This window comes from Pan paniscus, chromosome 9 (genome assembly GCF_029289425.2).
Source record: "Pan paniscus chromosome 9, NHGRI_mPanPan1-v2.0_pri, whole genome shotgun sequence".
NCBI lineage: Eukaryota > Metazoa > Chordata > Mammalia > Primates > Hominidae > Pan > Pan paniscus.
In genome coordinates this window covers 122,546,045-122,574,005 of record NC_073258.2, presented here as the reverse complement: position 1 = coordinate 122,574,005, position 27,961 = coordinate 122,546,045, and the positions used below count along the sequence as shown (strand labels likewise).

The following is a 27,961-nucleotide window of genomic DNA, read 5'->3' as shown; positions in this document are numbered from 1 at the left end:
TCAGAGATTATCACATCCAATTACAGATGAGACAACAAAGGCTCAGAGAGGTTACATACATTGCCAAAATGTATACAGCTAATTGACGACAAAACTAAGTTTGGAACTCAAGTTCCTTGAAACCCACTACAGTGCATTTTGCAATATATTTTATTTACAGTCAAATTAGGCTAATAAATATTTACTGAGTGCCTTGAAGGTGAAAAACACCATGCTAGGTGAGGTGAGGGATACAAAAATAAAAAAAAAACCACTTTCAGTCCTCCCAGGGCTTGATACTAGGAGAGGAAAGACATTGCTTTAATTTAAGGCAGCTTTGGAAAAACTACAGTATTCCAGATTAAATAGTAAAAGGTTGGGAAAGATGAAAAAGAGTAATTTTGGTTCTGAAGGAACCAAACCCATTGAAGTTTTCTTTTGAGCTCAGCCTTGAAGGATGCTACATTTGACAGGAAGCCATGCAGATAGAAAGCATTCTAGAAGCTCAGGGCACAGTTGTAAAAGTAGATGTGGTTATGAGCTCTCTGCTGATTTCACTAGTTCATTAGAGAAGGTGGTGTCTGAATCTGTAGCGACTAGATACGTGGCTCAGTACTCTGCGCTGGGTGTGCACGGCTAGCCTCTGATCTGTATTCAGTCATAGCATAGGCCATAGGGTTTACCCATTGATGAAAAGCCTAGAGTGTTTGGGTTCATTCCCATCACTTACCAGCAGTGTGATTTTGTGCAAGTTATTGAACCTCTCTCTGCCTCAGTTTCCTCATTTGTAAAGTGGGGATTATAACAATACGTCTCTCTTAAGATTGTAGTAAGGGTTAAATGAGTTCATTTAAATAACCTTACGCACATGGCTCACACCTGTAATCCCAGCACTTAGGAAGGCTGAGGTGGGTGGATCACTCGAGGTCAAGAGTTTGAGACCAGCCTGACCAACATGGTGAAACCCCATCTCTGAAGCTACATCTCTACTAAAAATACAAAAATTAGCTGGACGTGGGGGCGGGCACCTGTAATTCCAGCTCCTCAGGATGTTGAGGCACGAGAATCGTGTGAACCCAGGAGATGGAGGTTTCAGTGAGGTGAAATCATGCCACTGCACTCCAGCTTGGGCGACAGAGTGAGACTCTGTCTCAAAAAAAAAAAAAAGAGGAAAAAAATAAGCTTAGAACAATGTCTGAAACATGGTGAGTGCCAGGTACGTATTTGTTCAAAACATCTAATCTGACTGAAGGCAGCAGATTCTTTCAAAAGATCCCCTAGAGAGGTAAGGAATAGCTGTGAAACATTCCTATTCTATTATTCCACTTAGAAGAAGAAGAGAAATACTCTAGTATTCATTCTGTGATGAATTCTTAAAAAAAATTTTTTTGAGGTAGAGTATCCTAGGTCATTGCCCCGATGCCCTTACTCACTTCTGCTAGCAGGTCTCAACTGTATGAGATGACCCCCCCTAGAATGCACCTCACCCTGAGATGATGGGTTTAGCCTTGCTTGGAATCATAGTTTGCTCTTGGTAATGCACCGAAGTCACATGGAGCTTGATTTTCCATGGCTCAGAATAGATCCTGACCTCGCTGTGGGCTGCTCCCCTGTGCTAATGGTTTCATGTACTCCAGATTGCATTACTACCAGGAATCGATTTTTCAGCTTTTTAAAAGCGGTCTATTTTGGTCAGCCTTCTTCCACTCTTAGAGATGTATTTATTTCCCAGAATGTGTAGCAACTCTTAGACAAAGTAAATTTGGATGACTGAAATGGAAGCAATCTGCTGTCCAGTTGTCGGGAAAGCTGGGAGGTTTTCCTCGGAAAATTCTTTTGTAGGTCAAAGCACAGGAAATTCATTTATCTCATATGGAGGATCAAAGTGAAACCATGTAAAATCTAACTGAGATTTGAGAACTTTAGTAAAGGCAGTCACATCTATAGAACTCATCAGTTCATACAGCAGCACTGCCCAATATGGAAGCTACAAGCCATCTGTAGGAATTAAGCACCTGAAATGTAGCTGATGTGATTGAGGAACTGAATTTCTAATTCTATTACATTTTAATTAATTTTAATTTAAAAACTGATATTCGATTCAGCTACAGAAAACCTTTTTAGGCTTGCGGAGATTTAGGGATGTGAATCTATTTAATCAACTACATTATGCAATCTAAATACGTAGCAAGTATTTCTGATGAGAAGTTAGCATCCAAATTGAGATATGCTGTAAGTGTAAAATATGCCAGATTTCATAAACTTAGTAAAGAAAAGAGAATGTAAACTATCTCCTTAATATTTGAAATGATAATATTTTAGTTATGTTGGGTTAAATAAAATATATCATTAAAATTAAGTTCACTGGTTTCTTCACACTTTTATTGAATGTGGTTTAGAAAAATTTAAATTACATATGTGGCTCATTATATTTGTATTGGACAGTGCTATTAAAGAACAATTTCAAATACATCAATCCATTTGTTCTTTACAACAACCACATGATTTGGTCAAAATAGGTATTGTAATTTCTGTTTTAAAGATACGAAAACAAAGGTTCAGGCAGTTGTGGCTCACCCACCCTTGGAATGAAAGACAGAGCCTGATTCCATAACTTCTGATGGAATCCAGGGCAGTGCAATTACTTGGCTTAAGACCAGAAACAAAACTTTGTAAAGACCTCTTAGACTCTCAGACTGAACCTGTTAATTCTGTGCATAAGTGGCTAAAGGGAGACTAACAAATCTCAAGCCTTAAACGAGCAACAATAACGCAAGCAAAGGTCACATGAGCATGCAAACACACAGACATCTGCAATGGGCGCATTGCATTTATTTGACCTTCATGGTTATTTGGGGAATCCTTCGAAAAGCATTTCCATACTACAAACAGGGTATCCAATGTTTCATATAGCCATTCCTCTGAATCCTTGAAGGAATGTGGACAGTGAGGTTTGGGCAACAATCACAAGGCCAATAGCAAACTGACTAACCACAGGAAGTTAAAATGGAGGCTAAACACAACAGCAAGAGAAAAACTGTAAAGAACCAAAGAGTAAAACTAATAAATGTCCAATTCATTAATTGAGAAAACCCATAAAACTGTGCAGATAATAAAATTAGAACTTAAAAAATAAAGGGCAATATGTTCATGAATGGAAACATAAATTATTATAAATTGTTACTTCTCACTGGGCACAGTAGCTCACGCCTGTAATCCCAGTACTTTGGGAGGCTGAGGCAGGTGGATCACTTGAGGTCAGGAGTTTGACACCAGCCTGGCCAACGTGGTGAAACCCTGTCTCTACTAAAACTACAAAATTAGCCAGCCATGGTGGCAGGCGCCTGTAATCCCAGCTACTTGGGAAGCTGAGGCAGGAGAATCATTTGAACCCAGGAGACAGTGAGCCCAGATTGCACCACTGCACTCCAGCCTGGGTGACAGAGTGAGACTTGGTCTCCAAAAAAAAAAAAAAAAATTGTTACTTCTCGCTCCAATTATCAATTTACAAGTAGCACTTAACAAAGGAACATGTTAAACTACTGACTTAGTTCATTTTGTGTTGCTATAACAGAAAACTTGAGACTGGATGATTTACAAAGAAAGGAGATGTATTTAGCTCATGGTTCTGCGGGTATAAAGTTCAGGATTGGAGCCTACATCTGGTGGCCTCTGGTGGCAGCCTTGTGCTGCATCATAAAATAACAGAGAAGTGAAAGGGAAGGATGCATGTGCAAAATGACACACACAAGAGGCTGGCCTTGCTTTATAACAACCCGCTCAGGCAGGAACTAGTCCATTTCTAAGAGAGTGAGAACTCACTCCCAGGACATAGCAGTAATCAATTCATGAGGGTAGGCCCCTATGATTCAAAAATCTACCACCAGGCCCCATATCCCAACACCATCAATTGGAAATCAAATTTCAATATGAGTTTTTGATGGGATACACTCAAGCCACAGCAACTATATCATATAAGAGTGATAGAAATGCAATCAGCAAAATCCATGCAGTGAGGAACACCCAGGACAAACAAGACTAACGCCCAGATTCTGCAAAAATATATGTCAAAATAAAAACAAAAGAAATGGAAAGTTAACATGGATATTAAAAGAAGCTTAAAAGGCAAATCAACAATTATACTTTGTGAATCTTGTTTGAATTCTGGAATTTATGAAACTGTAAAAAAAAAAAAAGACACCTATGAAGCAATTGGAAATTTGAACATTAGATAGTTGATGGTATTAAGGAACTATTGTTGAAATTTTTAGCTATGATAGTAGAACTATGGTTATTTTTCAAGGGTCCTTTTCTTTTAAAGGTATACAGTAAAATATGTGCAAATAAAATATGTCTGATATTAGCCTCAAAGTACTGCAAGAGAAATTTAAACTCTGGTACAATCATAAGTTAGTGTTAATTCTATACTGGTAAAAATAATTGAGGACATAGAAGAATATACACTAGTGGCCCTTGCCACAGACTAACTATTCTTCTAAAAATCTTGCTACCAGCGAGTTCTGCTTTTGGCTATGATGAAGTAAATGGCATCAGATTAGCTTTCTCACTTTAAATAACAATAAAATTGTTCAAAATATAGGACACAAATATAGTGCACATATAGACTGCAACCTTATGAGAAGATATAAAATTAGGTAAGCCTAACAATTATCTTTTCTTTCTGCTTGGACACCCATTCCAGAGCATAAAACTGAGAGGTGGGTTTGTGAGCAGAGCAGAGTTCTTACAAAGTTAAAAAGACAGATATCCAAGTTTGGATAGGCTCGGATATCTGGAATAGGCAGGCTGGAGTACTTGGGAGAAGGGTATTACGCTAAGAAACAAGTTCCACAAATCTGGAAAGGAGTCTCCTTGAGTTTTGTATGACTATTAAGCAGTGAATGAATAGGATAAGATCACACAAGGCTGGGTAAAGAATAACAACTAAAGAATAATCAATTAATCAATAAATTGAAGAATAGCTACCAGCGTTCACACAGAACTGGGAGACATTCAAATTCCCTCCAGACAAGTGAAAGTTCTCATTAAAACAGTTGGAGAATTCTACAGAGACCGCAGAAAGGGCATTACTTACTGTGGCACTGAAATCACCCTAGAATTAAGATTCTAAAACCACCCTAACAACGTTTCAAAAACAAGCCTCAAAGGATCAAACTATTCTGGAATTAAAGTAACTCCTGGCCAGACTAAAGCCCAACACTGTTTATATAAACACAACAAAATCCAGACACTCAACAAGTAACATTCTAAATATCTCACGTATAATCAAGCATTACTAGTCATGTGGAAAAGCAGAAACATGTGGCTCATATCCTGGAGAAAAATCAGACATTTAAAACAAACACATAAATGATGTGTAGATAAAAGTAGCAGAAAATACTTTAAGATATTATAAATATGTACAAGGATTTAAAGGAAAACATGAACACAATGGACACTTCATGTTGTTTCTGAGCTAAATCAAGAAGACAAATCTAATGTATAGTGACAGAAGGCAGATCATTGGTTGCCTGGAGGTGGTGATATGAGATTGCCTGGAATGAGGCTGTAGCAATTATTTTAGAGTGATGCAAATGTTCTATAACTTGATTGAGGTGATGATTATACTAAAAAATTATCAAAATGTACACATAAAATGGATGCATTTTATTAGTATGAATATACTTATATGATGTATTTTATTATATACATTATATTAGTATAGTTAGTATGGTATATTTAGTATATAAATTATATATCAAAGTTGATTTTAAAAGCTCAAAAACTAGGTAAAAACAAAGGGAAGAAAGAGGATAGGTTGTGAACCCATGGAGATTGACCATAGATTGATTTGGAGGGCTGGATGATGGCTACATGGTGATTTGCTACATTATTCAATATACACTTTTAATCCTTGAAATTCCTCATATTTTTTAAAGAAGAAGACAACTAGGCTGCTGGTTTTGTCAGAGGGAATGTAAAATTGCAGATAATCTTTTTTTAACTTCCCATAACCTTTCATTTTTTTAAAAAAAATATGTATTTTTCATTTACAACCTTGATTCTCATTTCTTTTTCACTACCCCTTCATAGACACCTGATCGGTAAATATCCTTGGATAATTGTGTCTTGGAAACTTTTAGTATTGCCATTTGTACTTTTTTGTATTTTAAATTTATTTATTGAACTGTGCAGTAGGTCTCATTCTCTTTCCTTTTTTTCACTCAATACTATTTAGATCTATCCATGACACTATACGTAACTGCTGTTCATTCCTTCTATTTCAAGAGTTTTACTCATTCATTCCCCCTAGTGATGGCTGACTCAAGAACCCCCTATTCCTCACTCTTAAAAACCCAAGGAAAACATTCTTGTGTATGTCTTATTATGTATCTATCTACTGAGGTTTCTGTCAAATTTGGCCAGGAGTGGAATTGCTATCTGTTAGACCATATACATATCTAATTTCTACAAGGATCCCTTCCACAAAACCACTGAATAACTTCCCATCCTATTCAGAGTGAAATACAAAGTTGTCAAAACACCTACAAAGCCCTTTTCTATCTCCTCCAATTTACCTCTCTTACTGCATCTTCTCTTATTCTCCTCTTCATTTCCTCAGATCAGGCCACACTAACCTTGCTTTCCTTAAATATCTAAAGCATGCTCTCCACTTATGTCCTTGTGCTTGCCATGAACTCTGCCTTAGGACTCTCTTCTCCAGGGTATACATGTGATTTATCTCTCACTGGGCTTTGCTCAAATGTCTCCTCCTCAATAGGGTCTTCCCTAACCACCAAATTTAAACTTGTAATTGTTTCCTTTTCTTTTGACCACCTACTTTACTCTCATCCTGTCTTTATTTTTTCTATGCCTCTTATTACCATCTAACATACCTTACTTTAACATTTTGTTTGCTGTTTTCTCTGTCCACTAGATTATAAGCTTAAGGAAGGCAAATATTTCTATATGTTTTGTTCACTCACTGCTGATTTCCTAGCCCTTAAAATAGTTTAAATATTTGTTGATTAAAATACTGCCAGATTTATCTCTAGAATGGCTATACCACTCTTTACTACTGTGAGCAGCATGAAGATTCTCGTTTCTCTCGTTCCAGCTCAGTATTTGGTGTTATATGACTTTAGCTTTTACCATATAGAAAATGTTTTTGATATTTTGTTTTGATTTTTTCTTTTTTTATTTTATTTTATTATTATTATACTTTAAGTTTTAGGGTACATGTGCACAACGTGCAGGTTTGTTACATATGTATACATGTGCCATGTTGGTGTGCTCCACCCATTAACTCGTCATTTAGCATTAGGTATATCTCCTAATGCTATGCCTCCCCGCTACCCCCACCCCACAATAGTCCCCAGTGTGTGATGTTCCCCTTCCTGTGTCCATGTGTTCTCATTGTTCAATTCCCACCTGTGAGTGAGAACATGCGGTGTTTGGTTTTTTGTCCTTGCAATAGTTTCCTGAGAATGATGGTTTCTAGTTTCATCCATGTCCCTACAAAGGACATGAAGTCATCATTTTTTATGGCTGCATAGTATTCCATGGTGTATATGTGCCACATTTTCTTTTTTATTTTATTTTATTTTATTTTTTTTTTAAATTATACTTTAAGTTTTAGGGTACATGTGCACGTTGTGCAGGTTAGTTACATATGTATACATCTGCCATGCTGGTGCGCTGCACCCACTAACTCGTCATCTAGCATTAGGTATATCTCCCAATGCTATCCCTCCCCCCTCCCCCCTCCCCACCACAGTCCCCAGAGTGTGATATTCCCCTTCCTGTGTCCATGTGATCCCATTGTTCAATTCCCACCTATGAGTGAGAATATGCGGTGTTTGGTTTTTTGTTCTTGCGATAGTTTACTGAGAATGATGTTTTCCAGTTTCATCCATGTCCCTACAAAGGACATGAACTCATCATTTTTTATGGCTGCATAGTATTCCATGGTGTATATCTGCCACATTTTCTTAATCCAGTCTATCATTGTTGGACATTTGGGTTGGTTCCAAGTCTTTGCTATTGTGAATAATGCCGCAATAAACATACGTGTGCATGTGTCTTTATAGCAGCATGATTTATAGTCATTTGGGTATATACCCGGTAATGGGATGGCTGGGTCAAATGGTATTTCTAGTTCTAGATCCCTGAGGAATTGCCACACTGACTTCCACAATGGTTGAACTAGTTTACAGTCCCACCAACAGTGTAAAAGTGTTCCTATTTCTCCACATCCTCTCCAGCACCTGTTGTTTCCTGACTTTTTAATGATTGCCATTCTAACTGGTGTGAGATGATATCTCATAGTGGTTTTGATTTGCATTTCTCTGATGGCCAGTGATGATGAGCATTTTTTCATGTGTTTTTTGGCTGCATAAATGTCTTCTTTTGAGAAGTGTCTGTTCATGTCCTTCGCCCACTTTTTGATGGGGTTGTTTGTTTTTTTCTTGTAAATTTGTTTGAGTTCATTGTAGATTCTGGATATTAGCCCTTTGTCAGATGAGTAGGTTGCGAAAATTTTCTCCCATGTTGTAGGTTGCCTGTTCACTCTGATGGTAGTTTCTTTTGCTGTGCAGAAGCTCTTTAGTTTAATTAGATCCCATTTGTCAATTTTGGCTTTTGTTGCCATTGCTTTTGGTGTTTTGGACATGAAGTCCTTGCCCACGCCTATGTCCTGAATGGTAATGCCTAGGTTTTTTTCTAGGATTTTTATGGTTTTAGGTCTAATGTTTAAATCTTTAATCCATCTTGAATTGATTTTTGTATAAGGTGTAAGGAAGGGATCCAGTTTCAGCTTTCTACATATGGCTAGCCAGTTTTCCCAGCACCATTTATTAAATAGGGAATCCTTTCCCCATTGCTTGTTTTTCTCAGGTTTGTCAAAGATCAGATAGTTGTACGTAAGCGGCATTATTTCTGAGGGCTCTGTTCTGTTCCATTGATCTATTCTCTGTTTTGGTACCAGTACCATGCTGTTTTGGTTACTGTAGCCTTGTAGTATAGTTTGAAGTCAGGTAGTGTGATGCCTCCAGCTTTGTTCTTTTGGCTTAGGATTGACTTGGTGATGCGGGCTCTTTTTTGGTTCCATATGAACTTTAAAGTAGTATTTCCAATTCTGTGAAGAAAGTCATTGGTAGCTTGATGGGGATGGCATTGAATCTGTAAATTACCTTGGGCAGTATGGCCATTTTCACGATATTGATTCTTCCTACCCATGAGCATGGAATGTTCTTCCATTTGTTTGTATCCTCTTTTATTTCCTTGAGCAGTGGTTTGTAGTTCTCCTTGAAGAGGTCCTTCACATCCCTTGTAAGTTGGATTCCTAGGTATTTCATTCTCTTTGAAGCAATTGTGAATGGGAGTTCACTCATGATTTGGCTCTCTGTTTGTCTGTTGTTGGTGTATAGGAATGCTTGTGATTTTTGTACATTGATTTTGTATCCTGAGACTTTGCTGAAGTTGCTTATCAGCTTAAGGAGATTTTGGGCTGAGACGATGGGGTTTTCTAAATATACAATCATGTCGTCTGCAAATAGGGACAATTTGACTTCCTCTTTTCCTAATTGAATACCCTTTATTTCCTTCTCCTGCCTGATTGCCCTGGCCAGAACTTCCAACACTATGTTGAATAGGAGTGGTGAGAGAGGGCATCCCTGTCTTGTGCCCGTTTTCAAAGGGAATGCTTCCAGTTTTTGCCCATTCAGTATGATATTGGCTGTGGGTTTGTCATAAATAGCTCTTATTATTTTGAGATACATCCCATCAATACCTAATTTATTGAGAGTTTTTAGCATGAAGGGTTGTTGAATTTTGTCAAAGGCCTTTTCTGCATCTATTGAGATAATCATGTGGTTTTTGTCTTTGGTTCTGTTTATATGCTGGATTACATTTATTGGTTTGCGTATGTTGAAGCAGACTTGCATCCCAGGGATGAAGCCCACTTGATCATGGTGGATAAGCTTTTTGATGTGCTGCTGGATTTGGTTTGCCAGTATTTTCTTAAGGATTTTTGCATCGATGTTCATCAAGGATACTAGTCTAAAATTCTCTTTTTTGGTTGTGTCTCTGCCCGGCTTTGGTATCAGGATGATGCTGGCCTCATAAAATGAGTTAGGGAGGATTCCTTCTTTTTCTATTGATTGCAATAGTTTCAGAAGGATTGGTACCAGCTCCTCTTTATACCTCTGGTAGAATTCAGCTGTGAATCTATCTGGTCCTGGACTTTTTTTAGTTGGTAAGCTATTGATTATTGCCTCAATTTCAGAGCCTGTTATTGGCCTATTCAGAGATTCAACTTCTTCCTGGTTTAGTCTTGGGAGGATGTATGTGTCGAGGAATTTATCCATTTCTTCTAGATTTTCTAGTTTATTTGCATAGAGGTGTTTATAGTATTCTCTGATGGTAGTTTGTATTTCTGTGGGATTGGTGGTGATATCCCCTTTATCATTTTTTATTGCATCTATTTGATTTTTCTCTCTTTTCTTCTTTATTGGTCTTGCTAGCGATCTATCAATTTTGTTGATCTTTTCAAAAAACCAGCTCCTGGATTCATTAATTTTTTGAAGGGTTTTTTGTGTCTCTATTTCCTTCAGTTCTGCTCTGATCTTAGTTATTTCTTGCCTTCTGCTAGCTTTTGAATGTGTTTGCTCTTGCTTTTCTAGTTCTTTTAATTGTGATGTTAGGGTGTCAATTTTAGATCTTTCCTGCTTTCTCTTGTGGGCATTTAGTGCTATAAATTTCCCTCTACACACTGCTTTGAATGTGTCCCAGAGATTCTGGTATGTTTTGTCTTTGTTCTCGTTGGTTTCAAAGAGCATCTTTATTTCTGCCTTCATTTCATTATTTATGCAGTAGTCATTCAGGAGCAGGTTGTTCCGTTTCCATGTTGTTGAGCAGTTTTGAATGAGTTTCTTAATCCTGAGTTCTAGTTTGATTGCAGTGTGGTCTGAGAGAGAGTTTGTTATAATTTCTGTTCTTTTACATTTGCTGAGGAGAGCTTTACTTCCAACTATGTGGTCAATTTTGGAGTAGGTGTGGTGTGGTGCTGAAAAGAATGTATGTTCTGTTGATTTGGGGTGGAGAGTTCTGTAGATGTCTATTAGGTCCGCTGGGTGCAGAGCTGAGTTCAATTCCTGGGTATCCTTATTAACTTTCTGTCTTGTTGATCAGTCTAATGTTGACAGTGGGGTGTTAAAGTCTCCCATTATTATTGTGTGGGAGTCTAAGTCTCTTTGTAGGTCACTAAGGACTTGCTTTATGAATCTGGATGCTCCTGTATTGGGTGCATATATATTTAGTATAGTTAGCTCTTCTTGTTGAATTGATCCATTTACCATTATGTAATGGCCTTTTTTGTCTCTTTTGATCTTTGTTGGTTTAAAGTCTGTTTTATCAGAGATTAGGATTGCAACCTCTGCCTTTTTTTGTTTTCCATTTGCTTGGTAGATCTTCCTCCATCCCTTTATTTTGAGCCTATGTGTGTCTCTGCACGTGAGATGGGTTTCCTGAATATAGCACACTGATGGTCTTGACTCTTTATCCAATTTGCCAGTCTGTGTCTTTTAATTGGAGCATTTAGCCCATTTACATTTAAAGTTAATATTGTTATGTGTGAATTTGATCCTGTCATTATGATGTTAGCTGGTTATTTTGCTCGTTAGTTGATGCAGTTTCTTCCTAGCCTCGATGGTCTTTACAATTTGGCATGTTTTTGCAGTGGCTGGTACCGGTTGTTCCTTTCCATGTTTAGTGCTTCCTTCAGGAGCTCTTTTAGGGCAGGCCTGGTGGTGACAAAATCTCTCAGCATTTGCTTGTCTGTAAAGTATTTTATTTCTCCTTCACTTTTGAAGCTTAGTTTGGCTGGATATGAAATTCTGGGTTGAAAATTCTTTTCTTTAAGAATGTTGAATATTGGTCTCCACTCTCTTCTGGCTTGTAGAGTTTCTGCCGAGAGATCAGCTGTTAGTCTCATGGGCTTCCCTTTGTGGGTAACCTGACCTTTCTCTCTGGCTGCCCTTAACATTTTTTCCTTCATTTCAACTTTGGTGAATCTGACAATTATGTGTCTTGGAATTGCTCTTCTTGAGGAGTATCTTTGTGGCATTCTCTGTATTTCCTGAATTTGAATGTTGGCCTGCCTTGCTAGATTGGGGAAGTTCTCCTGGATTATATCCTGCAGAGTGTTTTCCAACTTGGTTCCATTCTCCCCATCACTTTCAGGTACACCAATCAGACGTAGATTTGGTCTTTTCACACAGTCCCATATTTCTTGGAGGCTTTGTTCATTTCTTTTTATTCTTTTTTCTCTAAACTTCTCTTCTCACTTCATTTCATTCATTTCATCTTCCATCACTGATACGCTTTCTTCCAGTTGATCACATTGGCTACTGAGACTTCTGCATTCATCATGTAGCTCTCGTGCCTTGGTTTTCAGCTCCATCAGGTCCTTTAAGGACTTCTCTGCATTGGCTATTCTAGTTATCCATTCGTCTAATTTTTTTTCAAAGCTTTTAACTTCTTTGCCATTGGTTCAAATTTCCTCCTGTAGCTCCCAGTAGTTTGATCATCTGAAGCCTTCTTCTCTCAACTCGTCAAAGTCATTCTCCATCCAGCTTTGTTCCGTTGCTGGTGAGGAGCTGTGTTCCTTTGGAGGAGGAGAGGTGCTCTGATTTTTAGAGTTTCCAGTTTTTCTGCTTTGTTTTTTCCCATCTTTGTGGTTTTATCTACCTTTGGTCTTTGCTGATGGTGACGTACAGATGGGTTTTTTGTGTGGATGTCCTTTCGGTTTGTTAGTTTTCCTTCTAACAGACAGGACCCTCAGCTGCAGGTCTGTTGGAGTTTGCTAGAGGTCCACTCCAGACCCTGTTTGCCTGGGTATCAGCAGCAGTGGCTGCAGAAAAGCGGATATTGGTGAACCGCAAATGCTGCTGTCTGATCGTTCCTCTGGTAGTTTTGTCTCAGAGGAGTACCAGGCCGTGTGAGGTGTCAGTCCACCCCTACTGGGGGATGCCTCCCAGTTAGGCTACTTGGGGGTCAGGAAGCCACTTGAGGAGGTAGTCTGCCCATTCTCAGATCTCAAGCTGCATGCTAGGAGAACCACTACTCTCTTCAGAGCTGTCAGAGAGGGACATTTAAGTCTGCAGAGGTTACTGCTATCTTTTTGTTTGTCTGTGCCCTGACCCCAGAGGTGGAGCCTACAGAGGCACGCAGGCCTCCTTGAGCTGTGGTGGGCTCCACCCAGTTCGAGCTTCCTGGCTGCTTTGTTTACCTAATCAAACAACTAACTCAGCAATGGCGGGCACCCCTCCCCCAGCCTCGCTGCTGCCTTGCAGTTTGATCTCGGACTGCTGTGCTAGCAATGAGTGAGACTCCGTGGGTGTAGGACCCTCCGAGCCAGGTGCGAGATATAATCTCCTGGTGTGCCGTTTTCTAAGCCCATTGGAAAAGCGTGGTATTAGGGTGGGAGTGACCTGATTTTCCAGGTGCCGTCTGTCACCCCTTTCTTTGACTAGGAAAGGGAATTCCCTGACCCCTTGCACTTCCCGGGTGAGGTGATGCCTTGCCCTGCTTCGGCTCGCTCACGGTGCACTGCACCCACTGTCCTGCACCTACTGTCTGGCACTCCCCAGTGAGATGAACCTGGTACCTCAGTTGGAAATGCAGAAATCACCCATCTTCTGCGTCGCTCACGCTGGGAGCTGTTGCCGGAGCTGTTCCTATTCGGCCATCTTGGCTCCTATCCTCTTGATTTTATTTTTCTAATTACTTGTGAAGTTGAGCATTTCCTTATTTATTTATAGATTACTTAAATTTCCCCTCTGTGAATTTCCAAGTTATTACTATTCCGTTTTTTTTTTCTATTGAGTTTCTCAGTTTTATTGTTGATTAACAAAGTTCTTTGATGGTTTGACTATCGTACATATTAATCTCTTCAGTTTTTGACATTGAAATATCTTCTTCCAATCTGTCACCCATCTAATTCAAGGCACATTTCTATTGATATTATTTATGGTGTTTTTAGGGAACAATAATCACATACTTTGATATAGTCAGATTCATAAATTTTGCTTAATAATGCTTTTCCAAATCAACTTCTTTGAGGTATAATTCCCACACAGTAAAATACACTACCTTTAAAGTGTACAGTATGATTATTTTTGACAAATAAATTACCCACATAACCACCACACAATCATGACATAGAACATATTCATCTCTTCAAACAATTCCCTTATACCCCTTTCAAGTATGATAGATCCTGGCCTCAAGACCATTGACCTATTTTCTATTACAGTTGGTTGGTTTAGTATGTTCTTGAAATGTATTTACATGGAATCATACCATATGTACTCTTTTGTATTGCTTATTTTACTTAGGATAAGGTTTTGGAGCTACATCCATGTTGTGTTTGTCAGTGTATTTATCCATTCTCGTGCTGATGGACATTTGGGTTGTTTTCAGTTTGGGACTTTTATAAAAATAAAACACTAAGAACATTTATGTACAGGTTTTTGTGTAGACATATGTTTTAATTTACTGGGGGTAGATACCTAGGAGTGGAATTGCTGGTTCATGTGGTAATCACATGTTTAACTTTATAAGAAACTTCCAGGCAGTTCTCCAAAGTGGTTTCACTCAAATCTACCAATTTTCCACAGTTCGTTTTGTGCTTTTGTGGTCTTGTTTAAGAAGTTCTTCCTCACTAAGAAGGTCATAAAAATAGTCTGTGGTGTTTTGTGTTTTTGTTTTTTTTTCTATTAGCTTTATAGTTTTACTTTTTACACTTGGGCCTTTAATTCATCTGCCATTCACATTTGTAAATGGCATGCAATAAAAAATCCAACTTTACTCTTCTGCATAGAGTGAGCCAGTTGTCCTTCCACCATCCAATTTACAATCAATATTTTCTCCACTGATTTTGTTGGCACTTCCATAATATATTATTCATCTACATACATGGCTGGTATTTAAACTGTATGTTTTATTTTTATATTTCTACAGCAGTATCACATTTTGTTTTAAATTCCTGTGCCTTACAGTATGTCTTCATATCTGATAGATTACATGGTAGTTACATTTCTTTGCTTTTTTATGAAATTTACTTAGCCATGGGCTTAGTCATTCAAAACTTTGAATTTTAAGTATTAACTTTGTTTTCATTTTGTTGATTTTTTCAAAAATAACTTAGGAAAAAATTAATTTTAAATTTCATTGAATTTAAATTTGAAAGAAAAGTTTTATATTTGTCATATTAACTTATTCAAATACAGGATAACTCTTCATTTATGTCTTTTTGGGTTTTCAAATTTTCCACATGAAGCTATAGAGTTCCATTAATTTTATATATATCCTAAGTTTTTATGCTATTTAGAATGATATTATAATTTTTATTTTCTTGTAATTCTCACTTAAGTAAGAGAACACTATAACTTTTTTAGAACTCTCTTATTAGTCCTAATAGCCTGGTTTTATAATATTTTCTGTGTAGATAATCTTATCATCTATGTATAATAAGAGTTGTATCTCCTTTCTCTCTAATGCTATACCTTTTACATCCTTTTTGTTTTTTATTATATCTTCCAAGACCTCCAATACTTTGTTGAGCTGTAACAATAATAGTGGACATCCTCATTTTATTCCTGACATTAGAGAAAATGCATCTAAAGTTTTCCTGTTGAATATTAGGCTTGATGTATTTTTTATATAATGTTAAGGATTTTTTAAAATTCCTTGTTATTTGATAGCTTTCAATTATAAATAGGTTTTAAACTTCATCATAGTTTTTTTCAGAATCTACTGAGACAATAATTTTTCCCCTTTCATTTCAGGTAAAAATTCTAGACAATATTGACACATTATTTAATACAGTGTTTGTTTTAGTTTACCATCTATTTAGAATCTATGTACTTATGTTTATAAGTACAATAGGACTACAATTTTATTTTGGGGGGTAATACCTATACCTGGATTTTGGAATCAAAGTTATACTTCCCTCACAATGTGACTTGAGAAGATATCTGCCCTTGTATGCTGTATAACACAAGGGTTATATCTTCCTTGAACTTACCTGTAAATTATCTGAGCCTATGACTTGCAGGGAGTTGGGAGGAGAGAGCATCAGTATACAATAATGATGTAATATCTGTGTCAGCAGGGTCGTAAAAGAACAAGGGAAAGACAGTGAAACTGAAGAAACATTCGAAGAAATATAGCTGAATAATTTCTGCATTTGGTAAAAGACATAAACCTATGATTCAAGAAGTTGAGTGAACGCCAAATGAAATAAACCCAAAGAAATTCATATCAAAACACATCATAATAAAATATTTGAAAACTAAAGACAAAATAATCTTGAAAGCAGAGAGAGAGAGAAATTATGCACTACCCATAAGAGAAAAAAAAATTTGAATGATAGCATATCTCTTGTCAGAAATCAAGGAGGCTGTAAGAAAGTGGTAAAACATTATTCAAATAATGAAAAAAAATAAAACTATTACTCCAGAATTCTAACCAGTGAAAATATCCTTCAGGAATGGAAGTAAAATAAAGTTATTTTCAGATGAACACAATTAAAGGGAATTTGTTGTCAGCAGACTTACTCCAAAAGCTTTGCTAAAAACATTTTTCAGACAGAAATGATAATATAAGGAAACTATGAGAATCAGGAAAACAACAAATGACAATGCAAAGAGTAGATACATGGATAAATATATTTACCTCTTAAATTTTTTAAAATTTTACTTATGTTTAATTAAACATAAACATATAATGTAAAAATTATAACATTATGTTCTATAATTCTCAATGTAATACTTGAGATAACTATATTGTAAAGGGGAAAGGAAAGGAAAAGGAACTGATAGCAACAAGGTATTTATAATTCTCCTTGAAGTGGTGATGGTAAAATGTTGATACTAGTAGACTGCAAAAAGACTATGTATGTGTATGGTAATCCCTGAGGTGATTATTTAAAAATACAGCAATAGGTATACTAAAAAAAAATTATAGATAGATCAAATTGATTTCTAAAAAATATTTAATCTACAAGAAGAAAGGAAGGGGGAAACAGAAGATTGAAAATAGAACAAACAAAAAGCAAAAAATGAAATTGCAGATTTAAATTCCAACATATCAGTAAATTCATTAAAAGTTAGTCATCTAAAGGTACCATTTAAGAGATTGAGATTGACAGAATTAATTAAAAAGAAGAAAAAAGTGGCATTGGGGAACATGATCCAACTATATGCTGTTTACAAAAAAATTAACTTCAAATATAATTACAGTAGTAGATTAAAATAAAGTAAGCCTGGGCAACATAGCAAGATCTCATGTCTAAAAAAATTTAAAAATTAACCAGGCATCCTGGCACATGATTATAGTCTCAGCTACACAGGAGGTTGAGGTGGGAGGATTGCTTCAACCCAGAAGGTTGTGATACAGTGAGACATGATCATGCCACTGCACTCCAGCTTGGACAACAGAGTGAGACCCTGTCTCAAAAACAAAAAATAAATAAAAATTTAAAAATAAAGTTAAAGGGTCGGAAAAAATACCATGCAGATACTAATAAAAAGAGAGCTGAAGTGGCTATGTTAATAGATGAAAGAACAAAAAAAAATTAACAGAGTCAAATGAGGACATCATATGATAAAAGGGTGAATTCACTAAGAAGACATAACAATCTTAAATGTGTATGCACCATAAAACAAAGCTGCAAAATGTATGAAGCAAAAACTAGCAGAGAAAAATGGAGAGAGAGAAACATCCACAAATATAGTTGAAGACTTCAGAACCCCTCTCTCAGTAATTGATAGAACCATGAGACAAAATTTTAGCATGAATCTAGAACAACTGAACAATACCTTCAACTAATGGGATCAAACTGACTATTTATAAATTGCACCCAAAGACAACAGAATACACATTCTTTTCAAATGTTCATGGGATGTTCATAAAACAAACATTAACAAATTTAAAAGAATTACAATCATGCAAATTATATTATCTTACTATCATGGAATCAAAGTAGAAATTAATAAAAGAAAGGTAGCAGAAAAATCCAAACACTTGGAAAGGGAACAAGGTATTTCTAAATGATCCATGGCTCAAACAGAAAAATCTCAAAGCAAATTTAAAATTTAAAAATACATATAACTGAAATGAAATAAAACTATAACACATTAAAATATGGGGGATGCAGCTAAAACAGTTCTGAAAAGGAAATCTATAGCACTAACTGCTTACATTGTAAAAGAAAAAGCAGATTAATAATCTAAAATTTCACCTAAAGAAACTAGAAAAACTCAAAATAGGCAAAAGGAATGATATAATAAAAATAAGTCCAGAAGTCAGTAAAATTTAAAACAAAACAGTAAAGAAACTATAACAAGACAGAAAATTCATCAAATATAAAGCAGATACTTTAAAAAAATAGTAAAGTCAAAGAACTTTCAGCAAATCCAACAAAGTTAAAAAGAGAAGATACGTTAACAATACTGGAACTTAAAGGGGATATCACTACAGACCCAACAGACATTAAAAAAAAAAAAATAACAAAGTACTACAAATTACTCTGCATATGTAAATTTGACAATTGAAATGAAATTGACTGATTCATTCAAAATGGCACACTACCAAAACTCACTCAAGATAAAATAGATAAGGCATGTAATTCTATAGTATTAGAGAAATTGAATTTATTATTTTTTTATAAAAGAAGTAACAAAAACTGCAGGCCAATTTCCTTCTTGAACAAAGATGCAAAAAAATCCCCATCAAAATATTAGCAACTCAAATGCAGAAATACGTAAAAATAATAGTACACCATGACCAAATTGGGTTTATTGCAGGAATAAAAGACTAGTTTAATATTTGATACTATGATGGTGGGAGTCTGTTTATGGGAGAAGGAGGAAGAAATCTTGGAGACCCTCTTCCCCATTCTGGCTCAATACTCAGTACTTTTCTACTAGTGGTTTCCCACCCTCACTCTCTCCCCAAACTTAGGGTCCATAAAAAAAAAAAAAAAAAAAAAGAACCTTTTGTTTAGGGCTCCCTTAACAATGAGACGGAAGTCAAAGAAGAACTAAATTAGTGAAGAGACAGATTGGAAGACTCAACATAGTAAATATATCAATTTTCCTTCAATTGATCTATAGGGTTAAAGCAATTTCTATCAAAATCATAGCAAGATTACTTGCAGGTATTGACAGACTGATGCTAACATTTACATAAAAAGGCAAAGAAACTACAATAGCCAAAACAATTTTAAATAGAAGAGTGAAGGTAGAGGAATAACATGACCTGATTTTGACTTATACAGATGCAATAATCAAGAGTGTTGTATTGGTAAAGGCACAATATAGAGGCATTTCTCACACATTGCTGATATAGTCACCAGAGAAGTTTGGCAGTTTCTTATAAAGTTAAACATATGCTGATCATATGATTCAGAGCACAATGGAGCACAATATAGGGTCCCACGGCAGAGCTGCACGAATATTGCCAACTACTTTTTGGCAAGATGCAAAAGCATTTCAATGGAGAAAGGATTGTTTATTCAACAAATGCTGTTGGAACAATGATAGGCAAAACAATGAACCTCAATCTAAACTTTACATCTTGTACAAAAATTAACCCAAAATGAATTATGTACATAAATGTAAAGCATAAGATTATTGAAACTTTTAGAAGAAAACATTGGAGAAAATCTTCATGGCTAAAGGTTAGGCAGGGAGTTCTTCAACATGACACCAAAGAATGATCCATAAAGAAAAAAGTTAATACATTGAGCTTTATCAAAATTACAAATATGTGTTCTATGAAAGATCCTAAGAAAGTATTTGCAATATTTGCAATGTATATATGTTTTATATATATATATATAAATAACAAAGGTATTCAGAATACATAAAGAACCCTCTAAACTCAACAGTAAAAAAGCAAACAATCTAACTCAAAAATGAGTGGCAAACTTGAACAGACACTACCAAATAGGATACATGGGTATGTGGATGACAAATATAAACATGAAAAGATGTTCATTATTAGCCATTAGGAAAATGCAGATTAAAGCTCCAAATATGATATCATTACACATCTATTAGAATGGCTAAAGTTAAAATATTGAAATTAATACTGATGATAAAAATATTTGTAATAACCACATGCTGGTGGAGTGACTGCATTTCTCCCACATTGCTGATATAGTCACCAAAAAAGTTTGGCAGTTTCTTATTAATTAAACATATACTGATCATATGATCCAGCAGTTATACTTCTGCATATATTGCCTAGAAAAATGTAAAGTTGTGTCAACACAAAAACCGGTACACAGATGTTTATAGCAGCTTTACTATAATAGGCAACAACTGGAAACAACACAAATTCACTTCAACAAGTGAATGGATCCGGTACATCTGTCCGGGCACGGTGGCTCACACCTGCAATCCCAGCACTTTGGGAGGCCAAGGCAGGTGGATCACGAGGTCAGGAGTTCAAGACCAGCCTGGCCAAGATGGTGAAACCCCTATCTCTCTTAATAATACAAAAAATAGCCAGGTGTGGTGGTGGGTGCCTGTAATCCCAGCTCCTCAGGAGGCTGAGGCAGAGAATTGCTTGAACCTGGGAGGTGGAGGTTGCAATGAGCCGAGATCGCACCACTGCACTACAGCCTGGGTGACAGAGCAAGACTCCATCTCAAAAAAAGAAAAAAAAAAAAAAAAAGAATTCTGGTACATCCAGGTCAAGGAATACTATTCAGCAAAAAGGAACAAACTGCTCATACATGTAGCAACTTGAATTTTTTTAAAGTTAATATCAAAGAGTTATCTATTATACAATCCCATTTATATAACATGCTCAAAATGACAAAATTGTAGTGAGAAAGAACAGATCAATAATTGTCAGTGGCTGACAGAAGGGAGAGACTAGTAAGGTATAACATGAAATTTTTTTTTTTGGTGATAGAATATTTCTGTATCCTAATTCTGATGACTCTTCACCAAATCTAACATATGATACAATTTCATAGAACTATACACCATAAAAAGAAGTGCATATAAAAACTGGTGAGATCCAAATAAGATTTGTACTTAAGTAATAGTGTTGTACCAATGTCAGTTTCCTGGTTTTCAAAAGGTACTATGGCTATGTAAAATTTTGTCCTTAGGGCAAGCTGGTTAAAGGAAACACAGGAACTTTCTGTACTTATTTTTGCAACTGATCATGATATTAAGCTATTTCAAAATCAAAAGTAATAAAAATGAACTTTCAAATATTACTGACTTTTATTTTCTACCATGTACTCTCCCATTTTCTTTGTCAAAAAAGATTTGCACTTTTTTTTTTTTTTTTGCTGTTCTTTGAGTAGGGCTTCAGAAGTAGTGATAAACATGTTTGACAAGCAGTCCCTCTATTATAGTTTCTTTTTAATTTATTAAGTAGCTGCTCGAAAGAGTTCATGGACTAGTCTTCATGATATTTGTCTTTTGATATGACATCTATACTTTTATTTCTGTTAAGGATCAATAATTATAACCACTGATTACCCAATCTGGAAAAACAATAAGTTAAGTTAAAAACACTTTCTTTACTTTGTGTTCTTTCATAAATTTACTTTTCAAAATAAAAAAACACATGCAGAAATATATACACATAAATGTATAATTGATAACTTTTCACAGAATGGACATACTCATACGACCATTGTTCAAATCAAGAAATTAAACATTATTAGTACCTAGAATCCACCTTCTCTGTGCCTTCTCTGAATCACTCAAAAGTTACTCTAACTGTAGAGATGGGAAAAATCTAGCTCAGAGAGGTGAAGGAATTTGCCCAAATACACAGTTAAGAAATGGCAGAGCTACAATTCAAATTCAAGTTTCCTAAACACTAGAGCATTTTTCACTTCCACTTTTGCTAAGATTTCACTTAGCAATCTTTCCCCTCATATTGGCTGTATTTTCATACTTCATAAGTCTTATCTCCAAAGTTAGTGACCATTTTTTATTTTTATTCATGACATTTTTTAGGCATCAGCAAATAGAATCAGGTAAGTGGCTTTTTGGTCTCCTTATCACGCATAGAAACTTTCTAAATTAAAATTGCATTAATTCATTACTTCATTTATTAATTAACAAACTCCATGAGAGGGATTAAAAAAAACATAGCCCCATCCACCAGAAAAGTAATTGCAAAAATTATTGACTTTAATATAAAGTAGTGTTGATGATAAAAGTATTAAATAAAAATATGGAATAACCTGATCTAATTCATCCTCTACATGGCCAAAAAAGTCATCTCTCCAAAACACTAATCTAATCATGCATCCTCCCACAAGGGTCTACACTCTTCCCAACACATATCGCCTAAAGATAAAGTCCACATTCCTTTGTTTAGCATCTGACATTTTTTTTTTTTTTTTTTTTTTTTTGAGACGGAGTCTCGCTCTGTGGCCCAGGCTGGAGTGCAGTGACACAATCTCAGCTCACTGCAACCTCCACCTCCCTGGTTCAAGCAATTCCCCTGCCTCAGCCTCCTGAGTAGCTGGGATTACAGGTGCACACCACCACATCCGGCTAATTTTTTTGTATTTTTAGTAGAGACAGGGTTTCACCATGTTGGCCAGACTGGTCTCGAACTCCTGACATCAGGCAATCCACCCAACTCAGCTTCCCACAGTGCTGTGATTACAGGAGTAGGCCACCATGCCCAGCCTTGGCATCTGACTTCTAACGAATCCTGCATCTCATTATTCTACTGCTTTCCACCCCCAGCACCACTGAGAGCAGATTTGTCTGAATTTGAATGCCGTATCTATCTCTTCCTAAACGTCTGGCCTTGAGCAAATTATGTAACCATTCTCAGTTTCAGTGTCCATACTTATAAACTAGAGATAAACTTTATTCACAGGGCCTGTAAGGTAAAAGGAGATAAAGAATATAATGCATTTTTGCCCAGTGCTTGGCACATAGTGAGCATTTTGTGAATGGTAATTATGTTAGCTATCAAATTATGCTGGGCTGCTTATAATTCCCTAACAAATGTTATCTAACTGTTTCTTCTGTTTCAGATGTTCTCAGCCTCTCCCTCTTGCCCTTTTTTGTTTCAATAATTTCTGTACCTTCTTCAAAACCCAACACAGACATCATCTTCTTGGGGAAGATTTCCTTGTACTCTCTCTTCTTCCTTCCCCACCTGTTTCCCAGTTATTCGGTCCTTCTTCTGTATTACCTACTTACCATCTATACATATTTCTGGTGTGGTATAATCATGCTGTGTCACAGTCTGCTTACATTTCTTTTCCCCTACGAGCTCCTTCAGGGCAGGGACTATGCTCGATATCTAATATGTAGAACGCCCTCAAGAAGTATTTGTTCAATGTAATTGAATTCAAACTGAGTATGGTGAAAATATAGAGAAATAAGTATTTAAATCTACTCAAGGAGACAAAGGAAAATCTTCAAGAAGTGGGTAGCATCTTAGCTCGTCTTCAGGTATAAGTAGGATTTAGCTGGTCAGTAGAGAAAGGGAGGAGAATACAGGCTCAGAACACCGTGAACAAATGCAAACCAGCATAAAACCCATTGTGTCCAGTATGATAGGCTGTAGAGGGACAAGTGGAGATGAGGCTAGAAAAATCGGTTGAATTTCTGAACTCCATGCTGAGGCATTTCTCCTTCATTCTGCAAACCATAAAGAACCATGCATCTACAATTTTAGTAAATCACTCTTGGGAGTGGAGGGAGGGGAGAGAGCTGGAAAAACAAAAATAGAATGAAGATAGGTAGACCAGTTAAGAGGCTATTGCCTCAGTCAAGCAACAAGATAATAAGGGGCTGAAGTAGTGTGATAGCTGTAGGAATTAAAAGAAAGAATGGGATAGATAGGCAGATACTGAGTAGCTAACAGACATGAACTGGTGAATAGGCCCCCAAATAAGAGATGGGGAAGTAAATAAGAAACAACTATGCCAACTGTTGCGGTTCTAGTTTGAGATGAGCTTTTTAACTAAATAAGAACTACAGTAGAATCACACATATTAATGTTTCAGCTGTCAGTGATCACTGCTCTGGATCCTTTCCTGACATTCCGAGATACAACACTCCCCTTTTTGTCCCACAATGACATCTTGTCAAAATAGTAACTGCTCCTACAGATAGCAAGTACAGTTAAGCTGTGTGTTAGATATTATAAAGCTGCACTATTACTCAACTTGTGCAATAACCATATAAGTTTGATATTATCTTTCCATTTGAGAGATAAGAAAACTCAGATTCACAAGACAATTAATTCACCAGAGGTGGCCTAGCTGGTAAATGACACAGCTGGGATTCAAACTCAGGACTATATTCTCTTCTTCCTTAGGAATATAAGTCCCAATAGGGACTGCATTTCCCAGCTTCCCTTGCAGTTGAGTGTGACCATGTGACAAATTTCTGGCCAGTAAGGTGTTAGCATACAACTGACCATTGTTCTTTACAGGAGGCGTTGTCTTTTCTTCTCCCCCTTCCTCCTTCCTGCTGGCCAGATGAGCATGTGATAACTGGAGCAAAGTAAAGATATCTTGGATCATGAGGTAGCAGCTAGGAGCCATGGAAGGATGTAGGAGAAGCCCAGATTTCTGTTGACTTCTAAAGCTGTAATGTCAGCCTTCAACTACCTACCTACAGACTTATTTTTGTGAAAGAAAAATAAATGTGTTTCAAAGGTTTTCAAAGGTTTTTAGTGGGTTAATCACAGCTGAACCTGCATTTTAACACATTCAGACTTAGAAACTTGCACTTTTATTCATACGTTCTCTCAAACAAAATAATATTTCATTACAGCAAAGGCCACAGAATATTTCATTCTGTGCAGAATATTTCATAGAGTGTAGAACATATCTACACGATAAGAAACTTGAGGATAATTCAAATTTACAATTATTCTCAACTTCTTGCACAGTGCCTGTTGCAGAGCAGCACCTCAACCAATATTGTCAATTAATTAATTCATAAATGAAGGAATCAATATTTTAAATAATCTGAGATCAATAATTACCCCATGCTAGCTTTTGCCTATTACCCATCATTCCCTTTAGCACATTGGCACCAACTCTGAAGAAGTGCAAATTGACCTAATATTGACCATAGAAAAGCAGTAAAGATAAATTCAGCTTCCACAACAAAAAATGCATTTGAATTCCCCACTCTTGGATTTCCAGGCATCCTTCCATTAGCCCCAGCTCTAAGAGGGTTCTACCCAACATTTACTGCAGGTGTCCTGTCTTGTTGTAGTCCTAACATGAATCCAAGATGCTCCACAGAGCATGGAAAGGCTCCTGTCTGATCCCAGTGTCTGGGCTGGAAACAGAAGAGGCGTCTGCTACCTTGTCACACTGAAGAGTAAGTCATCCCAACTCATTATGTGTGCATGTAAGGGAAGAAAGAAGAACTGAATAACCAATTCCCAAATTATGAAAGGGCAAGACTACCTAAAAAAAATAAACCTTGGCCGGGCGCGGTGGCTCACACCTATAATCCCAGCACTTTGGGAGGTCAAGGTGGGCAAATTACCTGAAGTCTTGAGTTCAAGACCAGCCTGGCCAACATGGTGAAACCCTGTCTCTACCAAAAATACAAAAATTAGCTGGGCGTAGTAGCAGGTGTAATCTCAGCTACTCAGGAGGCTGAGGCAGGAGAATCACTCGAACTCAGGAGGCAGAGGTTGCAGTGGAGCTGAGATGCTGCCATTGCACTCCAGCCTGGAGGACAAGAGCCAGACTCTGTCTCAAAATAAATAAATAAATAAATAAATAAATAAATAAATAAAATAAACCGTGAATTTTGGAGCCCCCAGTGAGGTGATTCAGTGGAGATGTTTCATATTTAAGGAAAAGAGATGAGTTTAGCAAGATGTGGAGCCCAGAGCTGGAGCTCATGATGTTCCTACTGAAGATTCTACTGTGCATGAGCCCTTAAAAATACAAGATAATAGATTTTTTTTTTAAAGGCAGATGTGGATATACTTCCAAATATACATCCACATCTGGAAAGAAAATGTACAGGGCTCTAGATGGAAGGAATTAAGCGGGTATTTGTATTTGTATTATGGCGATTGGCTTTACCTTCTCATTTTGCATAATCTCTTTTTCAATGGTGAGGAGTGTAATTTCCCTTCACTTCATCGAATGGTACTTGGAGAGGACAGAGAGGAAGTCTCTGCATTTTGTGAAAGAGAAAATTACCGGCACCCCTTTTGTTCTCTTAGGCAGGATTTGGATGGATTACGCATACTTAAAATGGAAGACGGCTTTTAACCTTAAAAAAAAAAAGAAGAGAAAAGAAAAAGAGAAAGAAAACTCCTTGCATTAACACAGTGCATTGACATGTTACTAAATCTAAGGAATTTTGAAGGATAAATTCCCAGACTTTATCCAAAACATGAAACAAATTCTTCAAACACAAGCTGCCAAGCTCATCTACTTGTTCAGATCCCTGCAACTTTGGTCTCACCAAACTGCTTGCTTAGCTTTTTGATTGGTTGCTTAACCCTTCCAGGCCGATTGAAGTAGTGGGCAGGGCGAGCTGGAGGGGGCTGTTCAACCAGCTCAGAGCATTGCCTCCTCTCGGAAGATCAGACTTCTGGAATCGATTTTGGTCCAGAATTGCATTACTCAAAGAATGCGGAGTATGCACAGGCCTTGATGGCTTGTGAACCACACTTCCTGAAGCTGGCCACAAGCCAGAGCTGAGGCCATCAGCATCTTAAAAATGAATTGTTTATGAGACAAAGAACAATCCACTCAATTTCTGAAATCACTGAAGTGGAAAGCTTGTCTGTAAGTAACCTAAAACTTGGTTGACATTTAGGCTCCTTTGTATTTCAAGTATATGGGAGGGATCAAATGTCACCCCAAAATGTCTTTTACTCTCCACAGGCAGGCATTGTAAGGCATTGAGTAGCCTAGGATTATATCTTGCTGAAACTAAACTGCTCTGGTCAGAAGACTATTTTTCTATCAATCAAAAATATTGCCAACTCACATCTCAAAAAGCGGAAGAGATAGGACAAAATGTGGTAAGGAAAGATAAAGAGGAGTGATAATTCTGTCTCTCCAATAATTTAAAGACCAGTGGGCAAGATGAGACAAATGTCCGTGAAGAATGCCTAAAAATGAAAATAAAGCAACTGTTTGAAGGGGAATCCTGCACAGTTTTTTAGGACAGGGTTGTTTATGGAGTCATGGCTAGAAACAAGGGGAACGTTCCAGCTGTTGAGAAAAGATTGGGATGAAGGCTTAGAGGCAGGAGTTAGTAAAGTTAGCTGTGGGTGTGCGTGGTTGGAGTGAAGAAATCCTAGCCTGAAAAGAAGACAAGGTAAGCACAGAGTAGGGATGAAATGAAAGGAGAGCCATGTGGGGCCTAGCTTTGCTTTATGCTCCAAGTAGGTTATAATTATCTTATCGTTATATTATTACTCTCTACTTAGGCAAGGAATAATTTTCACCTGATATCTTTCAGACTATCTTTTCCATTTCTTCTCTTGTTTGGAACATTTTCTTCAAAGTTACCTCCTCTAAAAATGTGCTATTGGCTCATAAAAGCCACTTCTGGCTCTCGAATTCCACAATACCATGTAAGTTACCATACTAAGTAGCTATCCTTTATGCAAAGAGAGAAGTATGTCTTTTCAATCAGGTGATGTATGTAGAATCATAGGTCAGACATCTGTCCGAATAATTGGGTAATTGATTATCTAGCACTCTGCAGGCAAGTCTGAAGCATTTTATTCCTCCGCTACCGAATCACAGCATCTTAAATAGTAATGATAATGACATTGCCATTTTCACGTTTCCTACTGAATTCCCTTCTCTGCTCACAAAGAAGCCTAAGAAAACTCTACCTGAAAGGAAAATATCTTATTTTCCTTACTGTCAGAATCACACACCTAGTTAGCCAATTTTTTTTGTGATATC

At 36.8% G+C, this 27,961-nt stretch overlaps 1 long non-coding RNA gene across 2 annotated transcripts in view; it reads left to right on the top strand.

Annotated features, from left to right (window-relative positions):
• The window catches only part of LOC134731261 (uncharacterized), a 185,429-nt gene extending 157,903 nt beyond the window's left edge, over positions 1 to 27,526 (top strand). The window contains exon 3 of one of the 2 annotated variants that reach the window (XR_010113499.1): positions 25,281 to 27,526. This is a non-coding gene — a long non-coding RNA (uncharacterized LOC134731261). Of the gene's footprint in view, positions 1 to 25,261 lie in introns of both variants that reach the window. The other variant, XR_010113498.1, reaches the window with a different exon arrangement.
• Positions 27,527 to 27,961: the final 435 nt, after the last annotated feature.